The sequence below is a fragment of the Thermobia domestica genome, chromosome 16, assembly GCF_964235325.1.
Source record: "Thermobia domestica chromosome 16, izTheDome1.hap1.1, whole genome shotgun sequence".
In the NCBI taxonomy this organism is placed as follows: Eukaryota; Metazoa; Arthropoda; class Insecta; order Zygentoma; family Lepismatidae; genus Thermobia; species Thermobia domestica.
The window spans coordinates 96,957,669-96,974,955 of NC_137469.1; the positions used below are offsets into that span (position 1 = coordinate 96,957,669).

The window sequence follows — 17,287 nt, forward strand, 5'->3', positions numbered from 1 at the left end:
TTTAAACCAAACTTCATCACAAAACGAGTGTTACAAATATAAACATCATGTTGAAAATGATTTCTACTTGGAAAGACGGTGTTGTTATTAATCAATAACCATCAATGTTCATTAATATTAAATTGATATGAAAATTGTCAGAAGAATTCAATAAAAGAGATTGTAATTTTTTCCTTATATTAATAAAATATTAAAAAACTCAATAACTTGGAAAAGAGGATTTCTTTTAATATTGAGTATGTCAGTCTAGCAGGTAAACAGTACGTAAATAATAGATTGTTTTTTTTTTAAATCCTTCAAAATAATATTTTTCAATATTTCATGTTCATACTAGTAACGTAAAATTATATTAATGTAGCAAGCATTTTTTTAAAAATAAAAAATAAAACCATCTGATGGAACACATTTTCTAAAATCAAAGAAAAGAAAGAAAAGAAAAGAAAAAGAAAATCAATGAAAGAAGACGAACAAGGAAACTAACTAAATTTTTTGAGAATATATATTGTATATTCTTTTCAGAGTTTGAGTGACTTATAGAGGCAGAATTTTCGATACTTTCTATATCTTTATTAAAATGAATAAGTGATCATCTGTAACAGTATGGCTAACACACATTGGCAGTACATGTGATTTCGCGTTAATCCCTGGGAGAATCCCGTAATATTTTTGCACCCCTTCTTCTCCACTTGTCGAAAATGTACTAAAAAGTCCAAATTAGGGCAGGGCCCAGGATGTACCAAAAATCAACAAAATCAGTGCAGCGGGTCTATGAGGAGTTGGATTGACATTTCCATTTCTATAGATTATAATAGTAGATACCATTCTTTATGGTCTTGATGTGGAAAGTGTAACAAAATGAACAACGTTCAGATAAACAGACAGTACTGCCAAATATATGAATTGTATGATATATCCCTCTCAGTTTAGTTTTACTTACTACGAAACAGGAAAACGAAAAATCATATGCATGAAAGAAAATTGATTTTCCGATAGAAGAACAATAGTGTGCTGTCACCAACACTGTTTTAATTAATTATAAATGTTCCACTTGAGCAGTTGAGCAGAATTTTAAAAAGAACCACCCTAACACAGTAGTCTGGAATGTGTTCGTCAAACTCTACAAGAAAGCTCGCGTACACTACCAGTTTATTTTTTTTAGTTGTGTGCGGATATTAAATAAATAAAATTTATCAAAAGCTACAAAGAGCATACAATTTTCTTCAATACTATGTTTAAGAGCAACGACAGGAAGAAGACAGTGTGATAACCCTACAAACAAATCAAACCTGGTTTTCAATGGATGTGCTCTTTTTATGACCCTCACATACTGAAAAAGGTGATATTTAGACACCTGTCCTGATATATGTACACACACACAATTACTAGCTATATCATTCAACACAGTGATGCCAACCTGAACTATTAAAAATCCCATCTCGAGAAACAAAGATCTCCATTTTGCTTCTGAATTTCCAACGTTATATTGTTGATAATCTGACTGAATTATCGCTAAATTTCAATCTTCCATCCTTATAAAATAGCTTACTAATGGTTTTACTTAGTCGAAAGTATCACCATTTACACATATTTCGTGAGGAACGTCGTGGAAGTTGATTGTTTGTCGTTTGGTATTTCACTTTATTTCTTTCACTTACTTGTCCATTTATTTAATTATCTTTGCTTAAATGCCAGAGCACAATTTGCGATCCTTGGTGCTTGATTTCTGAGAATTAGATTTGATTCTTATTTAACGAACCATTTCCTCATTAGCAAGGCAGTTTCCCAACAACAACGGGAAGACTTCGAAATTGTCAAGGACAAATTTTGACAATTAACCCTAATTTCTTACATATTGATGACTCACTGTTTCTACTTTAGGCCCCTAAAGATTTTCTCTTGCTTGGATCTTATATTCATACCAAAAATCCCATATATTTAAAACGTTATTCATTTCCGAAAAATTAACGCATAAAATCCTCACAAAATAGGTTTTCTCCCAACAAGTTGGCATCATTGATTCATCGTTTCCCGGCCAAATATTACATTCAAGATTTATCTAAGGTTTTCTAGATGGGATAGTTATTTTGTACTTCCCAAAACAATAGCAATTTATTGAAGACTGAAAATTAAAACAATATTCTCTCGAAAAGTGCTCTAATGATATTGTTTATATTTCATAAATCAATATTTTATTAAAACCCTATGTAATGTGGTGTATGACATTTATTTTAATAGGAAAGAAAACATTTATTTTCCTTTTTCAGATTATCTCCTAAGACTTTACTCTGACAACTTTATTCATGTTTCATAAGCAAATATCCATTTAACAAACCTTCAATAAGTTATCAGTAGTTTATCCTAAAATAATTCACGAAAGTAGTTTACTTTTGGAGTAATTTGTTTTTGAAAGATTATCTCCAAGACGGCTAAAGCACATTTGTCTGTGTTTCGTAAAGAAATGTTTTATTAACAAATGTACAACAAAGAATAAGTTATTTCTCCTGGGAAGAAATCCGCAATGACTCGTACTTTTTTTTTTAAATTGTCTAAAGAACGGCAGAAATAATCATTTCATTAACAACTATACAGAAATTGTTCAGTCTACATTTGGCCAATTGCAACTTACCTAAAAATTTAGAAGAATCCATGGCGCCAGATCCGTAAGTGCTCGATGTGTTTCCCTTGGTTCCTCACAATATCCCGACAGCGTAATTTTCACTGTAATAGGCTTCTATATAGAACTGGGAGGGGAATCTTGTCTCATTTCCTTTGTACAGCTTTCCAGTCTTTCCACAATTGTCGCATTGCCGTTTTTCCAAATCCCGCTTCAGCAATCCAAATCCACAATAGTCCATAGGACTTGCATCTGGAGATTTAACAGGTACCTCATTCAAAGGTATCACCTGTATACCACTGGCCTCCTCCATCTCCATATAGAATACGGAGGTATGTGATGAGGCCTTTTCCATGTGAATGAGCACTAGATTGGAGTCATTTCCGTATATTGTTGGAATTTCATGCTCCTAAATCAGCCGCACGATCTGCTCCTGAAAATACTGCGAATTTATTTTCCAGTTCTTCGCCACCCTACGAATCTTCAGTTTACCTCGGCAACAGTAGCCAGTAACGACCATGAGCCCTTTTGGGAAGGATTCTTTACAAATACGGACCCACCTTCTGAAGTTCTTAGAGCCTTTCTCTCGCTATATGATGGCTCTCGGTTTGCCGCAGTCGCAAAGGTAAATCCATGATTCATCTAGCGTTACGACGTACATCCACCTTTGTTTTGTCAGGTGCCGTTCGTACAGCTTTCGGGCGTTACACTTTCGTTCCTTTTTGTGGGCATCCGTGAGAAGATGGCCGCGAGCTTTCATGACTTTTTCCAGCTTGAGTTGATGATGTAACGTCCGGCTCACAGTCCCCAAAGACAAGTCAAGACAATTAGCCATACAACTTTCTGTTGGCGGATTTTCTTGCATTGTCATTTTTCGAAGTTTCCTTTGCATAGTGGAGATGGCCCTGGTGCATTCCCGCTCCCTAGGGAACTTCGTTGGTGGTCCAAATGGTGGAGATTCGTTGCTCTTGTACTTTTTAATAACATTTTTTATTCCACTTCAACTGATGTTGCAACCATTCTTCTTGCACTGTTTTCTAATGACAGAAGCACTAAAATGCACGTCGTAAAGAGCCGCAAGATGGCATTCCCAAAACCGGCTTAGTTTGGGTGGCATTTTGGTCACAGAGCGGAAACCCACACACTTGGAAAGAATAACACAACACTCACAACAATGGCCCTGTTTTGTGCGTTATTGTTGTCCACGCGGAAAAACAACTCCGTTCTCATTAAGCCACTACACAACACTGTAGGACGCCACGAGCTAGGTCGGTTGAGTCTATTCTGCCCGGGAGGGGGAAGGAACGAAATCGGCCAAACATAGGCTGAACAACCTACTAACTTTGCTATCTTAAATAACTTAGGACTTAGCACTAAGAATACGAATCGCTGAGTAAAGCAACGTTTATTTTAAAAATGATACATGTGTGACAGTTTCGCCAGCGAACTAATCATGTTGGCTTCATCAGACACTGTTTCTTTATTATTTTCCCATTGCCTTTACTCATTACTATAAGATTCGGCCTATTTTGAGATATTTCTTTGTCGGATAGTATTTCTTCGTAACACTAAAGTTTGTCTTTCAATATTTCTAGTTTGGTTTCAGGTTGATATTCGTAACCTGTACTTCATCTAGTATTATATTTCATTCGTGGCTATTTCTTGGTGCATAATTCTCCCCCCCCCCCTTCGCCGAATATCATGTATTTTCTTATATGCCACTTGTATTACCATCGTACGAGTACATCCACCTGTGACATATATTCTTTCTGAATGCTCGCATATCTAACAGATTCTGCATTTGTCATCTTGTTATGCAATTTCTCATTGTATATTTTCTGTAGATTTTTTTGTATTAATCACATAATTTTATTCTTTGCATGAAACCTGCTTTGTCTGGATATTATTATTATTATTATTATTATTATTATTATTATTATTATTATTATTATTATTATTATTATTATTATTATTATTATTATTAATAATAATAATAATAATAATAATAATGTAATCATCATAGGTATTCTGCCATTATTGGCAGGTCATTTGTCGTCCATTAATTGTGGTCTCCTTTGCCATCTCCCTCTCTTTTCTGCCACCATACCCTCTAGCACGTTCCTCATGATACGGTTCCTTCTTAGTCAATGTCCCAACCAGTTTCTCTTACTCTTCTTACTAATATCTAAAATTGTCTTTTCTTTCCCGCCATTTCTAACACTCTCTCATTCATTTTTCGCTCGACCCAGTTAATTCTTTTCATTCTTCTCCACGCCCACATTTATAAAGCCTCCAGTTGTTTTTCGTCCTGTTTGCGTAATGTCCATATTTCTGACCAGTGCAGCAGAATGCTCTACATAAACATTTTATAAATCTTTTTCTCAACTCTTTATTCAAAGTACAACAAAATAGTATTTTCTTTCTCCTAAAAACTTCTTTCGCCATTCCTATCCTTGCTTTTATTTCACGTTCATACTTTTATTCCAGTAGTAGAAGTAGTAGTATAAAAGTTATCATTGAGTCCTGATAGAAATATCCTATTTCCATGCTTTTTTAAAAAAATCTTGCAATCGCACAATTGTATCATTTAAAAAATCATTAGTCCCCTATAATGCTACTTGTAAAGTTGTTTTCTAAATCAGAAAACTTCACTATTAACCATATAAGTCAAACTTATTTGAAGAAAATATCAAGTATTACATGAAATAATAGAAGTTCATTGGAGAAAAAGTAGGAACTAGTGCAGAAAATATTTGTAGTTTATTTTGTTGATTTCAGAACATTAAGACACAAACGTTTTCAAGGTTATTTGTTTGCCTTTATTCAACCAACACTGTGACCTTGTTTTAGAGAGATAAGTTCCGCGGAAAAACAAAGGAAAGTGGAAAAAGGTTTAAGTTTGCCAAACTAATCCAGTCACTCATGACTAATTCTATTTTCGTGTTGCTTCTTTTATTTTATTTTATTTTATTTTATTATTTTATTTTTAACAGTACGTCTTCGCAACTTGATTTTGCTTCTGAAGTTTTTGCACTTCTTTCCACAGAGGAAAGATAGAAACGAAGAAAAAGAAAAAGAATGCGAAATGGAAACGAAGAACTTAGGACAAGGAATAAATACTGAACTTTTTTTTTTTTTTTTTTTTTTTTTGCCTGTGGCCGGAAAATGTCTTGTCTTTTACGGAAATGTCACGCATTGCCCTTCTTTTTCTTATTTCTCTTTGTCTTTAATCAAATTAGGCTTTCTAGATGACGTCTTACTTAGACCGAAGGAAATCGCTGAGAAGAATTCTGAAAGCTTTCTCGCAAGTTCTGTCTTTTTAGAATCAGAGTAATATCTCTCGTGCTTTTAAGGAAAATACTAATGTATTGTGTGGATATATACTGGTTGATGTTTCAGAGACATAAGGTTCAATTTACTATTTCTCGTCATTTTCCCGAAACAAAGTAAAACTAAAAGCAATTTGTTTCAAGGATACAGTATATACGCATGGACTCCATCTGATTGATTCCTGAGTGGGGTAGGGCTATCTTTCTTTGAACCCTATTTTACGAAACTACTACGAATAAAAAGTCTCTCATGGTGCTGCAGTGGCTCAGTGATAAAGCGTTCAGCTCTGGTGCATGGATATCTTTGTTCGATTCCAGCTCGCGCCACATGAGCTTTGTGGGTTTTCTCGGGGTTCTGCCGTTTCCTCCTACTTTCTCTATTCCACCGTTTCATTCATTTCTCATCATCACCGTCTTGTTTAGCCCAACTGGCTTAGCAGTGGGATATAAAACTTAAAGATTTCATTTCATTTCATTTCAAAAGGTCTCACATGAGTCTGAATACACTGCCAACCTCGTTACCTGAAATGAGATGAAATTCCTAGTTTTATATCCTGCATTTATACGAGGTATGATCAAAAAATACTGTGAATAATTTTATTAGAAACAAAGTAATAAAGCTTCCTGGAATTTGATTTAATCTCCTTCAAAGTACTGTCCTTGGCTAGCAATGCACTTATCCCAACGTTGAATCCATGACTGAAAGCATTTCTGGAAGGCTTCTTTTGGGAGGGCGTTCAACTGCTCTGTCGTGGCCCTCTCAATGTCAGGAATGATATCAAAATGTTTTCCTTTAAGGACGTTTTGGAAGGACGTCTGGATCATTACTCGTATTCAACCGAGTCCATGCCGCTTTTGAATCACTCATACCACTTCTAAACAGTCCTAAATGCCACCGCGTCATTACCATACACTGATTTTGACATCTTGTGAACTTCTTTGGCACTTTTCTTGTAGTGTAGAACAAACCTTAATATTGGCGGCGCAACAGATGCTCTTAACATGCTCTCACTCTTCAGCCTCTAGGAGTCAAATAACATGTCAAACTTGACATTGACTATACCAAAGGTTTAGGTTACTGGGCTTTGGGCTTACTGATTGAAACGGATACAACATCGATAGATGGCGCTGTACAATCACATTCACCTTACTTTTTGATCACACTTTATGATCTTGAGGAGATGGATGGTTTAAAAAATTGGTGGAAAGAAACTGTGGGACAAAATGGAAGAACTCCGAGAAAACCCATGTTCACAATATTGTCCATCACAAACTGACAGGATTTAGGATCCAACTATCGACCCCTTGGACCAGAGATGAACGCTCTACATAGCACTTTGAAAGAGTTTTTGTTACAAAAAATAGCATAATACAACAAAATACCTATTTACACAAAACCACCTTATAAACATTACAAAAGTATAAAAAAAGGAAACTAGAAAGATAGGATATGAACTCACATTGGGGCTTACTTCATCGAATCATCAAAGAAGAATATTGAAATACGTTAGGGAGAAATTCAGAATAAAAGTCTGTTTCGGTGGTCGATGTGTATAATTGACAACGCGTATGTTGGAAGAAGTCAAAGTTAGTACGAGCATCAAGAGAAGATTAACAAAGGAGATATAAAATAGTACTGGCAATAACAAAAAATACTGTATCATGTTAGGTGGAAGGATATAGATGAAAACCAGGGAAAAGAATGTATGCAACTGTAAGAAACAAATGAAGTTTGCGACAAACTTGGCCTAATAACTGGTTCAAAAGCTTCCAAACCGGGGGAACTATCATACAGGTAGTACAAAAATGTTCAATGGTGTTGATTTGACACGAACTACACTAAGAGTCAGGAGTGTTTTCTATCTTAAAGAGACTGTCAAGAGTAGGAATTAAGCGATGAACAACACCATACCAATCAGACTACATGTGTGAAGTAAGAAAGGAGCAGAAATATTACGTCAGAACTGTGACGAATGCTGTTGTGCGCTATATATATATATATATATATGTTTGGGGTATGTGCTATATATAATGTTCAAGCCAAGGCAAAGAGGATCTTATATAACGTACGCACAGAAGGAACACTACCTGGAAAACTGTACCCAGAGCAAAGCCAGTAACGAAGCAGATTTAATGTATGATGGACAAACTTCGGAAAATGTCAATCAATGGTCCGTTCTGAGTTACCAAATAGGATGATCAGAAACACTGAAGCCAAATATGAGTGTAAGATGGAGAATGGACAGTAAATAGAAAAAATCAACATGAAAAGATCTTGACACTTGAAATTGCTAATAAGACCTAAGCCGCTTTGAGAACAAGGCAAATACAAATATATTTCTTTGAGACAAAAAAGGACCTTCCTATATGATCCATAAAAACAACAACTCAAGATTTTTATATAAAGTTCAGAGAGAGAATAAAGCCGCTCATAATACCAAAGTTGGATGTAATGTAGAAATTAATAAACTCAACTTTGCAATAAGTGAAGGCATTGAAACCGATGGTATTTTTTGTCGTGTCTGTTGCCGGTTTAACAACGGGTATAAAAATAGAGCAAATAAGTAAGTAGAAAGGATTCAATCCTGATGTAACCCTCTATAGAGGTTGATAATAGACGATAAATTATCATTAATCTGAAGGGGAAGTAGCTGAGGAATATAGACGCTCAATAACGGTGCAGAAAAAAGGAAAATGCTAGGCATGAAGAACAGAAAATAACAAAACATGATCAAGTGTGTTGTAGGCTTTCTCAAAATCAATTGTGAGAATCCCAACTCGGAGTTTTCTCATCTGAAGATAAGTAAATAAATCCTCAAACGAACGAAGTGTAAAATGAATATTGTGTATCGGATGAATTGGAGTATGATACTTATTTTAAAACGATGCATATTGGCATATATCTTGGCCCGATTAGAAGCGGAAAGAAGTGCTTTCCAAATCTCTACCAATGTTCTATACAGTAGGAAGTCGAAAATCCGAACTAATCCGAAGCCCTAAAAATGCGCGGCAGGGTTTCATAGGAGTGAGAATATCTCACTCAAGTAAAATAGTGTTATAATCACATAACACGATGCAATTTTCAAACTATATGAAGAGTAACGCTACCAAGATGGAATCATGAAATGTTTCGCGTTCGCGAACATGTAGATAACCAGAATGACCATAGTGGAAAACAATGCATTTGTTTCCAATGTAGCAACACGTAACTCGTCCGTCCATATCAAAAAGCAACAGCATAGTGGCCCTCGTTTATAAGCATGGCACACCTTGTGTGGTCTTCCAAATTTATAGTGGATCTATTGCTATGGATAAAGGACAAGTACGAAAACAGGACCTGTTGAAGTCAAACAACTTCACACCCACTCGTAGTAATAAAATTGAGATAGGACAAGCTTATGCTGATCAGACTGAATATGTTGAATACTCATTGGCATTATTTGAAATACTGTGAGCTGTTGTGGCATAGCAACTACAGGGTAGGTGCAAAATAGACAAATATAACAAAAAACTGGTGAAATATAGAGCAATATATACCAAATATAAATGCAATAACTTCAGGAACAAAAAAATAAAGATCTTGAACTACAAAGTGCACATAAACAAAAATAGCACAAAACGAGCAGATTAAACCACTTATACAAGCCATTAATGGCGAGAAGAAAAAAGAAAAACAAAGTGTAACACGTATATCAAAACGAGAAATAACAACTGATACACAAACACATACTTATGCAAACTCAGAGTTTGAAGTGGCCTCATTTGATCGTAATACATGCTGAGACCTGTTAATAACATCGAGTTAACTATCTACAGTTAAGGAAAAGTTACGTTATCTAGTAGTTGTTTTGATACTTGACAACGTTTACATGTAGGCGCTGGAGAGATCATTGTTTCTACCTGTTTTCCGTCTGAAAGATGGTAAGATGGAAATTACTCAAATTATGTTGTACACTAGAGAGAAATTGATTGCTCTTGGCTGCTTCCACTGGCTGCTATGGAGAACTTACTCTGTCTTCCAGATTGGCGTTAGCCGTCATGAAATCCTTCATTTGTCTCATTAGTAATTTCCAGGGTTAAAGGTGCGGGAGAGGGCCGAAGGGAACTTCTCGAGCAAATAGTTGTACGGACTTCTAGGGGTGTAGGTGCTGCACTAGTACTTGGGAGGATTGGGACCGAACACTCTAACAGAATAGGCTTACTCAATTGCGGCAATTCTTGAGGGTCTTGCAGAGTAGTGTTAAGGCTAGTATTCGATCTGAAGTTGACTGTATCATTGATGGCGAAGGATTATAGTCCTTAATATTGTTATCTACTCTGGGGGTCTTGGAAAGTTTGCCGAAGTCTGTTATCTAAAGAGTGAAAGAGTCCGGGGTATAGGTCCTGGTCACGGTCGTTTCAAAGGAGAGGAAATTAAGGTATATTTATCACTAGAGCAAAGCAATCAGGTAATGGGTTGGTTACCGTACGAAAAAGCTACCTTATAATCTGCCACAATCAATTTTGACGGTACATGTTTCTTAAGCTTTAGTTGGACAATACAAACACCACTATCAATACCTGAGTAAAAGGGCCTTCAATTTTGCCGTTCAATTTTAATTACTTGACCATATTGACTAAATAGTTTTTCCAATAAATCCGATGAAAGTTGAAGAAAAAAGTCGTAAACACGAATAGTTTTAATGTTATCATAGATTGACAATATGTATAGGGTGTAACATTAATGCATGTCCAAAAGTGACGAGGTGATTGCGCACACCCAAATAAGTAAAAATGTTCCTATAAACATGGGTCCGATGCCGCTTCGTTTCCGAGATACAGGGTGTTCAAATGTATACCTGGCTCACCGTATTATTAATGTGTTTAAGTTCAACACTCGATTGCGCACTATGAACAAATTGTTCAAAATCTTCTGTATGACAAAACAGTGGATAAATTGCAAACTCCTCTGAGTTTAATTGTATTCTTATCAATCAATCTTATTTAATCTCACGATCAAAGCTTTAATTCGACGTTCTTTGGTAACAGCCATTGAACTAATTAAACCTCAAATCTATACATAGCGTTATTACTAATAATAACATAATATGTATGTCTGTGTACCTGTTTGTCCGTTATCGGCTTTTCGGGTAGAAAGGATAGACCTAGAGTGATCAACTTTGGTTCACGGATAGTTCTTTATCAGATTTATTTCAGTACGAAACCCCATTTTTCGACTTTTGGCTCGGGGAGTTCGATTTGGGAGAAGTGAAAATGTGTGCATAAAAGGAAAGGATAAATACCCAGAACGACGGATATTAGTGGAGTAGATTGAAATTTAGCAACCTTTTGAGCAGCAAAGTTATATGAGACGTGGTCCTACAGCTTAGTGGGGATTTAAACGACATGAGATGTCTCCTGGAATTGAATCCGAGTCCCCCGTGTCAAAGGCGTGTAGGCTACCCATATAGCCACGAGAGAGCTTCCGACGGGTATTAGTGTAAAATCTGATTAGCTGATATGAATAGTAACACTCCAGAAGCCGTTTAAGTCCATTTTTATTCCTCATAGTACGTGGATTGGGGGAAGAGTGTGAAGTGAATGAAAAATAAAACTCAAAATCACTGATATTAGTGTCGAATCCATAGTTTTCGGAATCAACAAGCTAATTAGTGACAGTCCTGATGACATTTAAACCAAATTTTATACTAAAAGGAACATGTCAGATGACTTTAGTATTGGCAGGGATAACTCGGAATTGGTTGCTCTTCCTTATTTATTTATTTATTTCACTCATTCCTTACTTTTAGACATGACATATTGCATAAACCTCATCCTTCCCCGTGCGAAGAACTGGTACTTGTGCTAGTCAAGAATAAACACAGTATGTTGTTTGTTTCTAGTCTTATATAATTTTAATCCGAAACCTCACTTCATTAAAATCATGTAAATATGATCCTAAGGAATATTTGAAATTATCATGTACCGTTTGAAATAAATTATCGGTACATATTCTGACCACAGCCTCTTGAATTGAACTTGAAATTAACTTTTAGTAGCTATATAAATGTCACCTAAAGGAACTTTCATCCTCGTATATCAAAGGTTATACGAAGCATCTAGTAAATAGACACCTTCATGTGTTTAACCTACTTTAAATTGGATGCTTTTTCGTCACCAGCAGGAAAACCGCCATGATTCGACATACGTTGATTTTACTTTGACCATTATTAAAGTCCAGGAACCATATGTCTTTTTGAGGTCCCTCGTTTTATTGAGGTAATAATGGTTTTAATTCTAACTGGCTATCCTTTTGAAGTTGGAGAAGTGTTTACGAGATCTCCAATCCTGAAATTCGCCTGAAGAGGCTAATTAATTCCATCAAAAGGAAGCGAGCCAAGCAAATGGTCTCCGTGTAATGCTACTTCTCTTCTTATCTTGTGACCAGTGACACGCTTGAGAGCTATAAGAGCTTGAAGTGGTAGAATTAATTGGCGGAATCAATTTCCTGTTACTCTCTCCTTTGCCTAGTTCACTTTCAAGCTTCATTTCATCAAAGGCTAATTAACTTAACAGGATACGCAGGAATATCAATATACTGTGCTATATATATCTACAAGTAGCGGGTATTTTACACGTGTATGTCGAAATTCCGCACTAAAATCATATATATAAAGCTGAATGTTCGTTTGTTTTTTATATATTTTCACACGATTGGCATGACATACTTGTAGGTAAGTATACAAAAGAAACTATATGCTCTTTAGAATCTTCCTCCGAATTCTTGGTACATATTAAGAATAGATTTATCAATGCAAAATCATTATACATCCTGCATTTTAGATTTAAACAATTACGTTTAGTATCTTCAAATATAGTATTTTTTTAAAAAAGAAACGTTTCTGCCCTGTGACTGAATTACTTTAGGGAGGCATAATTACTATGGCTATGAATAGAACGTTTTGTGAAGATGTTGCGAGATACCGTAAGCTATAGATTTTTCTACCGACGAATGCTGAGTACTTCCGCTGCAAACAACTTACAAGATTTGCTCTTTGGGTGCTCAATGTCTCTTTCAACTTCCGAGGTTAGGAGAACCTATGTGCATGAACGATTATTTTGAATCGAACCCGAGTCTCTCCTGCCAAGAATTAGTTGATCTAATAGATATCACCTGAGAAATCTTTCAAAATCCTAAGCTAAAACATAAAATCTCAAATCAAAACTTGGGCATTTTTAAAATGGGAAATTGTACTTAATTATACCACATTACTTAAGTAATGTGAATATGGAGAAGAAAAAAAATAAACCGGATCAAACTATAAACCAATAAGGATGTGTTAAGAATAGTAGTGGCCAATACAATAATATTGAATGTATTTTTACAAAGGAAGAGAAAATTATTTAGACATTGACTGAAAAGCAATTGTATAAGATGTCATCAAATGAGAAGGTCTATTTCAAAATATCTCGACATTCGTGTTACATGATACAGTTATTTTGTGTGTTGTGTATACTCAAAGGTGTATATGACATTCATGTGACAAGGAAGAGCACATTTCATTGTCATACAAGTCGCAAGAGATTATTGACTAGCACTTTCGCTTTCTTCTTCCGGACAAAACATGATATTGCTTGACTGAACAACAAAGGTGCTGATAAAGAACCGCGGAGTGTGTACGCTTACCTCTCGTAGTCTTTGACAAGATTGCTTATAACAGTCACTGTCACATCACAAATGTGATGCTTTAATTATCCCATGTTTCTTGCTCCACGAAAACGCGAATACAACTTTTGTTCAATATACATTTGTTACCATATACACCCTGTATTCTCTTTAAATATCCAATGGATGAGTGCGTTCAATGTACCATGCTTATTCCGTTAGCAATACAGCCATTGTTCAGTCACACATCGTGTTGTGTCTTGGGAAATATAATAAAAGTGCTTATAATCAACGATCCCTCGCCACCTGGACGACAATGTGCATGCACTGATGTCTGGTCACAGGAATATCACGTACACCTTTATATATACACATCACATAAACAACTTCTCATGTAATACAAATGTCGTAATATTTTGATTTCGACCTTTTCACCTGCTTGCATTTCATATGTTGGGGATATGATAGAAGAGGAAGTGGAAGATGGAGAAGCAAAGGTTGCAAGAGACCAGCAGGGAAGATGATATAATAGCCTAGATGAACAGTATTAAAATGAGTAATAACTACGCCAAGCCAAAGAAGTTAGCTGAGGATCGTGGTGCCTGGAAGCTTCTGAGTTTGAGGCAAGTGGCCAGATCGTAATGGAAGAATACGTATCATAATACTATGTTTAACTCCTCAATTTTTATTCCTTACACTCAAAAGTTAGCATATGACATGCTTCCCTTTATCAGATAGACAATTATCTTCCTGAAAAGGCACAGTGGCTAAGTGGTAGAGGGCTTACTTCTGGTACATAAAATCCCTTGTTCGATCCTTCGATCCTTCCCACATTCTTATACTATCAATGCGTTCATTATCATTCACTTGCTTGAATCACCCGTCTCGTTTAGTATAAAGGGCATAATCGTGGGACATTAAGGATCTTCACTACAGCGAAATTAAACTACTGCTAATTTTAGAGTTTTTTCTGTAATATCTTCAAAACAAATAACAATATTCGAAAAGCAGAAACGTGATGAACTATACAAAAACCGATTTTGCATGTGATACCGTTATCAGAACTCATCTATTTGCATTCGATTTGCAACTGTAGATGGATTTAGCATTTTTTGCGGGTTCTGTAAATAGCGGCATATCAAAAGGAGATAAGTAAATTGTGGTAAAAGTACGAGTATCACATGCAAAATTGTATTGTATAGTTCACTACATGTTTTTTTTAGAATATTTTTATTTGTTTTAAAGGTATTACAGAAAAACTATAATATTAGAGGTAGATTAACTTCGTTGTAGTGAAGACTCTTAAACTGGAAGATTGACTTCCCTCTCTATGACATTAACAGCCACTTGACGTAGCTTTCCATCTCAACACAAATTCCATGTAGTTTTAAATTGTCAATTCGCTTGTAACTTTGTTTCCTGCATAGTAGGTTTTAGAACGTAATTGAACTAAGCGCATGTGTTAAAGAAGGTCATGTTTAAACATGATAATTTTTAAGAAATATATTTTGTATGCCATTCCATAAACTTTTCACATAGCCCTCGTGGATCAAAATTAGACTCACTTTCACACAATTATAATGAAGTTACAGATGGAGTTTAATAGAAGTATCAAAAACTTTAGTCCATATTTACATATCGTCAAGTGTTTTCATCAATAAACTCATCAATGTGTATTGGTTATTTTGACGCTTCTATGTAAAACATATTGAGTCCTATATCACTTTCTAAATGGCATTCAAGCGACGGCCGTGAAAGAAATTAACTAGAGATAAAATTTAAAAAAAAAACTGCGAACCTCGCTTTTTGTATCTGTTCCATGGTCAGTAGAGTGGGTGTTTTTTTCACGTTTCTGTTTCACACTACGTATGTTACTACGCCCGTGACAGGTGATTAGAACAGGTTCTCCATTGTATGACATTTCAAGCTTTGGTGTAATCTCCGTGTTCACACGTTGCTTGATGGCAGAGTTAAAAATACATGTAGGGTTAGTGTATGGAAGAGAAAGACACACATTCACACTGTAGCAACACAAGAGGGGAAAGGGGAGATAAAATGTACGCTGTGACGTGTATGTAGGTAGTAGCGGGAAGAAGAATCGATCTGTGGTTCTCTTGTCTGACACGTTCAATCATACGATAATCTACTTACAAATTCGCTGCGTGTTCGTTAAAAGCCCTACTTCATGCTAAGAGTGCTCAGCTAAAGAATTAAGGAGAAGATCGCTCTTTGGCTAATGGTCGCTTACCTTTTCGAATAAGCTGAGGGTTTCTAGAGCGAGCATTTTTGTTCAAAAACCTGTGAAAACCTCTGTGCATTGTCGTTCTCTTGTTATACAACGTTGTTGTTTTTTTTAAAAAAAAATTAATCTCTGAATACTAGGCTAAGCATAAAATTCTATTGTTACCACTCACTTTGTACTCAATATGTGTGTTATTTTAGAACAGTCATAACCTACTGGATGTTCTGTGACGTCACCCTCCCCACTCCCAGTAAACAACGCGGAAAGAACAAGGAACAGATGAGAAATGTGGGTTTGATAAAAGCAGTTGTGACTTATGAACAGAGACCTTCAATGGCAGACCTTGATGTCACATACTCATCTCCCTTGTTTCTCCTTTTGTCATTGTTGCTGCTCCGACATGAAGTATTATCCAACTGGAAATGCCTCTTTTATACTAACAAAGATACAATTAACCCTTCTCACGTGGGAAGAATAATTGTTTGTTGAAAATATTTAAACTATATACAAACAAAAATGTATTCTTGTTTAGAAATATCTGTTGAGGCGAGTTCGATTTCACTGAAGTGGCCTAAAATGCTCAATCCGTTCTCTCTTCCCCTTTTAGTGGTCATATTTATCAGTGTAAGTAAAATCAACCTCTCTTATAAAAATGAATCTGGTTCTTGTTTCTGATTGAATCACCGGAAAACGGCTGAACCGGTTGAAATAAGTTTTTGAGTATAGTTATCACCTATTTTGAACTGATCATGTGATAAAGTGAGTTCTAAATGAAATGCGTTATAGATGAAATGAGTGCTTATACGATATACATTCATATCGAAATATTCCTTTTATGTAACTAAAATATTGATTACAAACAATGTTACTATTCGTAACTTACAGATAATCTGTAAGTTGTTCTCTTAGTTACTCAAATATTCAATTATAATTAAAGAATTATAGGTAATCAATGACGTCGATTTATTTATTTATCAAATTATCATTCGTTCTCTTAATTATATTTATGATTATGATTATTATTATTATTAATAATATATTCATGTCCGTTTAAGAATAAGCATTAATCGTTCTAGTATTTTCTTTGTTTACCATCCGTAGGGTTGATCTAGTCTTCGATCTTGAGGTTGTTCTGAGTAAGCTTAATATTTTAATTGGCAAGCATTGATAGCATTCCCTTAAAATATTTAGCTTGTTTTCATTGTTGAACCATGTCTTCCTGATCATAATTTCGTAATTTTTAAAGTATTTTTGTACTTTGATTACAGAATACATGATGTTTATTTTAAAGCATTATTGCCATAAAATAGGTCTTATGTGTTGCTACTGAGCTGCATTGCCCTATTATGGTCAAATATCATACGAATATTTTCAGTAATTAGCAGCAGTTTCGTTGAAATATCTTCCTACAGAGCAAGAAACCACAAATAAAAAAGAAGTTTAAAAAAACTTTCTCG

The 17,287-nt window shown here is 35.3% G+C and overlaps 1 protein-coding gene across 1 annotated transcript in view; it reads left to right on the forward strand.

Annotated features, from left to right (window-relative positions):
• The window catches only part of LOC145673261 (uncharacterized), a 551,410-nt gene that overhangs the window by 146,984 nt on the left and 387,139 nt on the right, over positions 1 to 17,287 (forward strand). The window lies entirely within an intron of this gene.